This window comes from Alligator sinensis, unplaced genomic scaffold (genome assembly GCF_000455745.1).
Source record: "Alligator sinensis unplaced genomic scaffold, ASM45574v1 scaffold879_1, whole genome shotgun sequence".
In the NCBI taxonomy this organism is placed as follows: domain Eukaryota; kingdom Metazoa; phylum Chordata; order Crocodylia; family Alligatoridae; genus Alligator; species Alligator sinensis.
Window position 1 is genome coordinate 396,063 of NW_005842250.1, and position 6,932 is coordinate 402,994.

Below are 6,932 nucleotides of genomic sequence, written 5' to 3' on the forward strand. Positions count from 1 at the left end.
CTGTGCAATGACATCAGCCAGTGCCTTCAGTACCCTCGGATGGAGCTCATCCAGGCCTGCTGACTTAAACGCATCTAGTTCCTCCAAGTGACTCTGCACCATCTCAGGGTCTACGCTTGGTAGTCTGGCACCCTGCTGCTGCCTCTCTACAATCCCAGTGAGAGACTTGTCTTGCCCCTCACTTAGGAACACTGAGGCAAAAACTCATTGAGTTCTCAAGATGGGCAGAGGGTCATGAGAGTGTGACTATGACTCATGGAAATGGAAAAGATACGTTTTCATTCATTACTTAGGGTGCAGTGCTAAGTGACGAAGCTTTCCTGGCCAGCCCTTTCTGGGGTTCTATACTTGCAACTTTTTTTTTTTTTTTTAGTGTTTTATAATAACGTTCTAAAAAGTGAAAACAACATAATACACAAACAATCCCACAAAGTCCTTTTGTCTATGAATGACTTCCACATAAGGAAAAAATGAAAAACTGTAAATATTTTACATATATAGTATTAATACACTAAATATAAAATCTCATAGAAGTAATATGGCTTGTTATCACATCCTTATGTGATGTCACCTCTTTAAAAAAAACCCTGTGATAAGGCAGACTAGATATATAATGTAAAGTTTATAAAACTAGGAGAAGCATTTCTTCTAAAAAAAATGTCTCATGTCTGTTAGTGTTCTCCAGTGCAATCAACTCTGAACAATATTTTTACTTTAACTAGAACCCTTCTTGTGATGCTGGTTTTAATGAAATATAATCCCACACCCTCTTCTTCCTCTGCTCCACCACTAACTTTTAGGAAATAAATTGAATTTCATAGGTTTCTGAGGTTGTTAAGAGTGACCTTTTTTATAACACAGGCCAGAACATTTCACCCCAAGGTTTTTGCATCAAATCAACAGGTTGTGATTGAACTAGAGCATTTATTGCAGTCAGACCTGTGATTTTCACACCATAACCTACCTGTGTCAATACAGAAAAAAAAAGACTGTTTTCAAGATATTTTATATTCCCTGGAGTGTTTGCTTTTTAATGGGCAACACATCAGTTACCTTTTGTTAAAAGGACTTTCTCTCCTACTGCACACATATCCTAAAAGCTCAGAGAACCTGCTCTGTGCTCACCCTAACCTGTACATTGACATACCTTTTGACTTGACCACAATCTCCAGAAAGGAATGAATGGCTCAGAATTTGTTAAAATATGAATTTTTATTTGTCTGTTTTAACTGAAGTTCAAGAGAGTGTGTAGATTGGAGTGGCAGAGTGATCTCATTCAGTGAAGAAGCCATACAGTCCATATTGTGTGTTATATCAGGAGATTAATACATAGTTGGAAGAATTCTCCTTATCCACTCAGATCCTTTGTCTTGTTCATCATCCAGTGTGACCTCTTCTCTATTAATTTTTTCATTTAATTTCCTTCTTTAAAAAAAACATTTTCACTTGCTTTAACTTATTGAAAAAGCCATAAGCTGAAAAAAGTCGCAGGATTCAAAAATCCTGCCAGTTAGAATGGGCAAGTTAGGTTTCCAGCAAAGGTTGAAAAATACAATTCAGAGATACGAATAGGCATTGAACGTTGCACCAGAAAAGCATTTGAAACACAAATTTCAGAGAGAGAGAGACAGAGAGAGAGAGAAAGATCACAGTTTCCATAAGAAATCCCTTAAGAAGGTCATTAACAGATAGTCAAAAAAGAAAATAAAGTTAAAAAAGGGGATTTTTTTCTCTATTTACAGCTGCAATCATAGGAGAAATAACAGGATTGTCATGCATGCGTTAAACTGCTGCCAGCTATGTTCTTTCTCATAGTAAAGGGAGTCTTACAAGTTGAAAAACAAAACAGAACAGGCAACATAGAAGCAGATTCAATCTGAGGCAGTGGAATGAGGGTGTCTGGCATTTTGCTGGAGTATATTTTTCACTGTGATGGACTGCTTTGGCCTTTTGCTCAAGCAACCTTGCTACAACCCCCATCAGACACCAGCACTGCAGCTAAACAATTGGCTGGTGTCACCACCTTGAAATCAGATATTGACCAATGGGGAAGAAAGGGTCAATGGACACTGAGAATCTAAGTGATGTCCATGACAGTCTAAATGATTTTGAATGACCAAATACCAGTTGACAGGACACTAGGAATAAGCCTTGGTGACTTGAAAATACTGCTGCCCATGCTGTAGATTAAAAGGACATCTCAACTTGAAATGTAATTCATTACCAGAAACATGATGAAAATTAACCCTGTGCCTGACCCTATCCCCAGGTTCTTGTGGTTTTACAATCACATTATTCTTATTCCTGTTATTACATGTGTTTTCCTCCTATCTGTCTGTAGGAAAGATGGGGGAAGAAAAGGGAGAATCGAGAGACAGAAGGAAAACTGACTACATATGTTGTCAAAGGTAAAAATCAGTCAACTGTCAGACAGAAATCAGGTTTTCAAGTTGACAGTCCTTTTAAAGGGGTGTTTAAGAGCCATAATTAATACCTGTCAAAGAGCCTTACTTCTTGTTTCGGTCCATGTAGCAAGGTCATTCCCCCAGGCAGTAAAGAACCTCAGATCTAACTATAGAATATTACATAATTGAGAAGTAAGAGGGGCTAAATGGGACTCACAACTGAAAAGTTTGACAGAGAACACTTCTCTATAAGCAAGACTCTTCTTTAACCATTATTAGTTTCCTTTTTATGTGATATGCTGTATTTGCAAAAAAGCCTTTGGCAGAGGCCACTTCACCAGCAGAGAATCCAGGCTTTATTCCTTAAGGCATTAAATTTTATATACCATGTGCACAGCAATCACTGCTCTCCAGAGAAGCTACACACATATACCTGAAGAAAATGTAACTTCATCATTTGCTACTGGTGGGGTTTTTTTCTGTGTTTTTGGTTTTTTTCTCAAGATAACTTCTGGGTCACTTCTAGCTACACTAAGTGGTTGCATCTTCGAACACAGAAGCCATAGCATAAAATGTCCTGTGGTGTAAGGGAGGGGACTTGGAAGCTGACAATGCAAATGGAGCACAATATACATGCATTTTATGTGACAGACTGGGAAACCAAGGAAAAGCAGCTAAGTTAAGGCAGGTCACCACAGCAAGAGGACCAACAGTTCTTCACTTATAATGGGATAGCTACATAATGTACATCCTATGTGTTCATGCAACTAGCACTAGGACCTGTTTCTGGCATATCCTGCACCAGAGTAAGATCATGTTTTGCTCCAGGAGGGAGATAGCAAATGTCTCACTTGCAGCGTTCCCTGCTGTAACTAGTGTTCAGGTTCATATTGGAGAACTAGACAAATGGGCACCTGCCTACTTGGCCAGCAGCTGTCTTGGGTAATAGGCCCAGTCTGCTCTCACTGAGGTGTAACTGGCTATAGGGTGCAGGCTATATTGAGGAGTTGCAAAGCAGCTCTCCCCTTGGCCACAGCAAGGACTGCTCCTGCCCCCAACTCTGATGGTGCAGGAGCTTTTGGATTCCTGGACCAACAGCACCATTAAGCCTTAAGTTCCCTCCAATTCCACCTTCCCTTCAGGTATCCAGTTCCCTCCCATCCTTCCTCTAAGAGTCAGATTGCATAAGCAGCTACTGTCCAGGAGCCTAGAGAAGCCTGAGTGATTGGATCTGAAGCTTAGGCATGGGCTTCTTGGGTGGGTAAGGAAGGAAATGAATGAAAAGGGCTGGGAGTAGAGAAGGGATTGAAGGGGAGGGGAGAAAGGGAAGGGAGAGGGGAACAGAAAGAATAGAAGCCAGAATGAGGAAAACAAGAAGAGAAAACAGAAGTAGAGAAAATGGAGAACATAAAACCTGGGATTTGATGGAGGCCAAGGACTATCAGTCCCAAGTTTTATGTTCTCCATTTTCTCTGCTTCTGTCTTCTCTTCTTTTAGAAGAGATAGAACAGGGCAGATTTTTCAACAACAAGCATACAATGTAAAGCAGATGTGCCTGAAGGGGCAGAGCTGACTAACTCAGCAAAAGGCTAATAAGTGGCCTGTCGCTACAGTCATGGTACCTGCAGGAAACAACTCTGGCAGGATTGCATGGGAGGGGCCTCCTTGCCTTACTGGCTTATTCTGAGTCAATCAGACATGCTAATGGCACTACCATGCCAGCACAGTTTCCTTCTCTGTGTACACATATCTAGGGCCACTAGCCAAAGGCATGATGCATCTGCTTCTGTTTCTGGATATTCATAAGGGCTTTGAAGTCTGCTCCCAGCTGTCTACCTGTCTGTCCTACATGGTCCAGGCCCCCAACCAGTGAAGCCGCTCATACATTCCCAAGCATTTAGCAACCACATCTCTTCTCTCTGTCTTTCTTCCCAGCCTTGACAAGAAAGAGGTTGATCAGTATAAGGGATATAGTTTTCCTTTCGTGTGTGTGCCTTTGATATACACATGGTTTGCACTCTTCAAAGTTCCAGGGAAGAAGACAGAAACTGGCTTCCTGTGCCTAGCTACAACGATCTCTTTGTACACTTCCAGGAACAGAAGAAATACAACTGACTCTGTGTCTGGCTGGAGTGGAAACTTCATACAATACCCTTCACTGAAAAAAAAAGAAATGGAACCCAGTTTCTGTATTTAGCTACAGAGCACTCTGGCTGCAACCCCCAGGACAGTTCTAGACCCCTGACATGCAGGGTAGCATAGGTCCTGCAAGAGATGGCTTTGAGCAGACTTTGCCCACCCAAGTATATTCTGAAGTCTTAGCTACTGTCAGCAGGTAGATTGGCCCTGCATATAATTTGGCTAACTGCATTTTTGAGAGGAATAATTGCATTCAGCACTGAGGACATTTGAAAATCATGCTGCCTCCCTGATAACATCCCAGTGTCTGTGTTGGTAATAAATGGGCAGCATCAATAAAAATTGTGTCCTGTGTTAGTAGGTTTTCTTGACAGGTGCTTGGCAGCCCTTCTGTCAGTGTCCTTGGTACCAAGCAACAATCCATTAGTGAGCCACAAATACAGATTGGCTTCAATGTCCCCTGCCCCGTCACTTGGGAAAATTGTGGACACTCTGAGAGGGACCTGGATCTTTCTCTGCCCTGGTTTTATGCAGATTTAACTACTTAGCTAAGAGAAAATTAGAACAACAGACATTTTCTCTGCTCCAGAATGGTGTTTTTTAACTTTTAAATACGAAGTTTGCAAGCCACAACCGCCCCCCTCACCTGAATACTTGGCTGACTGAACACTAAATAGGTCAAATACTAAATATTTATACCTTGGAGCAGTCAAGGTATTGACTATTAACAGAGCTATTGACTCTTGCCAAAATGCCTTCAGGAGCAGTTTAGCTCAACACAGCAAGTATTGTTTTTACTTCAGCATTAATAAAGAGTTTAAGTTTCCATGAAAGCTCATATGTTAAAGGCTCAGCCTTCCCCATTCTCTGGAGATCACAAAGGATTCTGGGAAATGTAGTTCACTGCTGCCTCCTCCTGCCTCCTTCACTTTCCAGTCTGGATAATGGATACACAGTGGGAGATTATTTTATTTAGGGGTCAGTGTGAACTCAGGGTCACCTGAGGTGTTGGACAAAAAGGGGAAACCCACTGAGAAGCTCTTGGCATGTGACTGCATAATTTCATTGCTCTGTTCTGTGTGAGCAGACACAGAGTAGCAAGAGAAACCCTTAGGGCTCTTACATGGTGCATCAGAACAGACTCATTTAATTGAGTCTGCTGGAGCTCCAGCAGACTTGTGTCACATGTATAAGCATCCCTGTGCTGAAAAATGGTGGTGGGGTGCTTTAAACTAAAGCTGGTTCAACGAGCTTTAGTTTAAAGCTCCCTACTGCCATTTTTCAGTGGGGGATGCTGAAAGAAGTGATGCTCCTGGCATTTTAATTAGTATGGCTCTTGCTAATTAAAGCACCCCCGTCTCTGCCTCTCTTAGTCTCTCCAGTAGGCATCATCCAGACAGCCTAAATCAGTTCAGTGCTCCATGCCAGTTCACAAAGAAAGGGACTAGTTTAGCATGGCTTTCCCTCTTACACTGCTTTCCCTTTTCTTGAGTTATCCTGAAGTAGGAATATGGCTTTAAGAAACAATTTCCCTTAACAGCTCTTCCTTTCAGATAACATCATCCCTCAAGCAGGGCTATCCCTTAATGTTCCTCTCTCTTAAGTAGTCCTATCCTTTTAAAGTGCCCCTTCCTTTAATGGCATTATATATTAAAGTGATTGGTCCTTTTAACAATGTTATCCCTTAAGTATGACTAGTTCTGTAAAAGTTATTTTCTAAAGCAGTTACCCCTTTCAACAGCTCTGCCCTTTCAATAGATTTATCCTTTTAGTAGATCTATCCCTAATAAAATCATTTCCCAGTAAAGCTCCTTTAACTTCCTATTGGCCTTGTTATATATATATATATATATATGTATATATATGGGGCAATACTTTGGGTATTAGGCTTTAAGATGGCATTTCCCCCAAGCACCCTGGAGTGAGGATCTTCAAAGAACAGAGGTTCTCACCACTTTAAATGCCTCAGAGTAAGAACCCACCCCCCCAGTTTAAGTGAGACATATATATCCATGTCTGTCTACAAGTACATCCAGCAGGTCCTCTATGGCCTTGTGGAAGAGCCACAGATGATGATGGGACAAAGCTAGGAGGATGATGAGAGCAAAGGAAATCATGCCAACTGGTAGAAAACAGATATTTCTTATGCACATGAAACAGACTAGAGTTCAGAACTAGCCTGGGTGTGTGACCCTGTTTGTGTGGACAACTAATAGTTGTGGACAGAAAGAATAAGGAAACCCTGTTGTGAACAGTATTGGAATGGACTGGGGAAGGGTCATCCCCTCACTTCTGCTCAGAAAGCTCTGACTGTGAATGGGTCACAATGTGCAAACCATCATGTGTGTTTCTAAAATCTACTTATTGGTGTTACTGAATTTTTTTCCT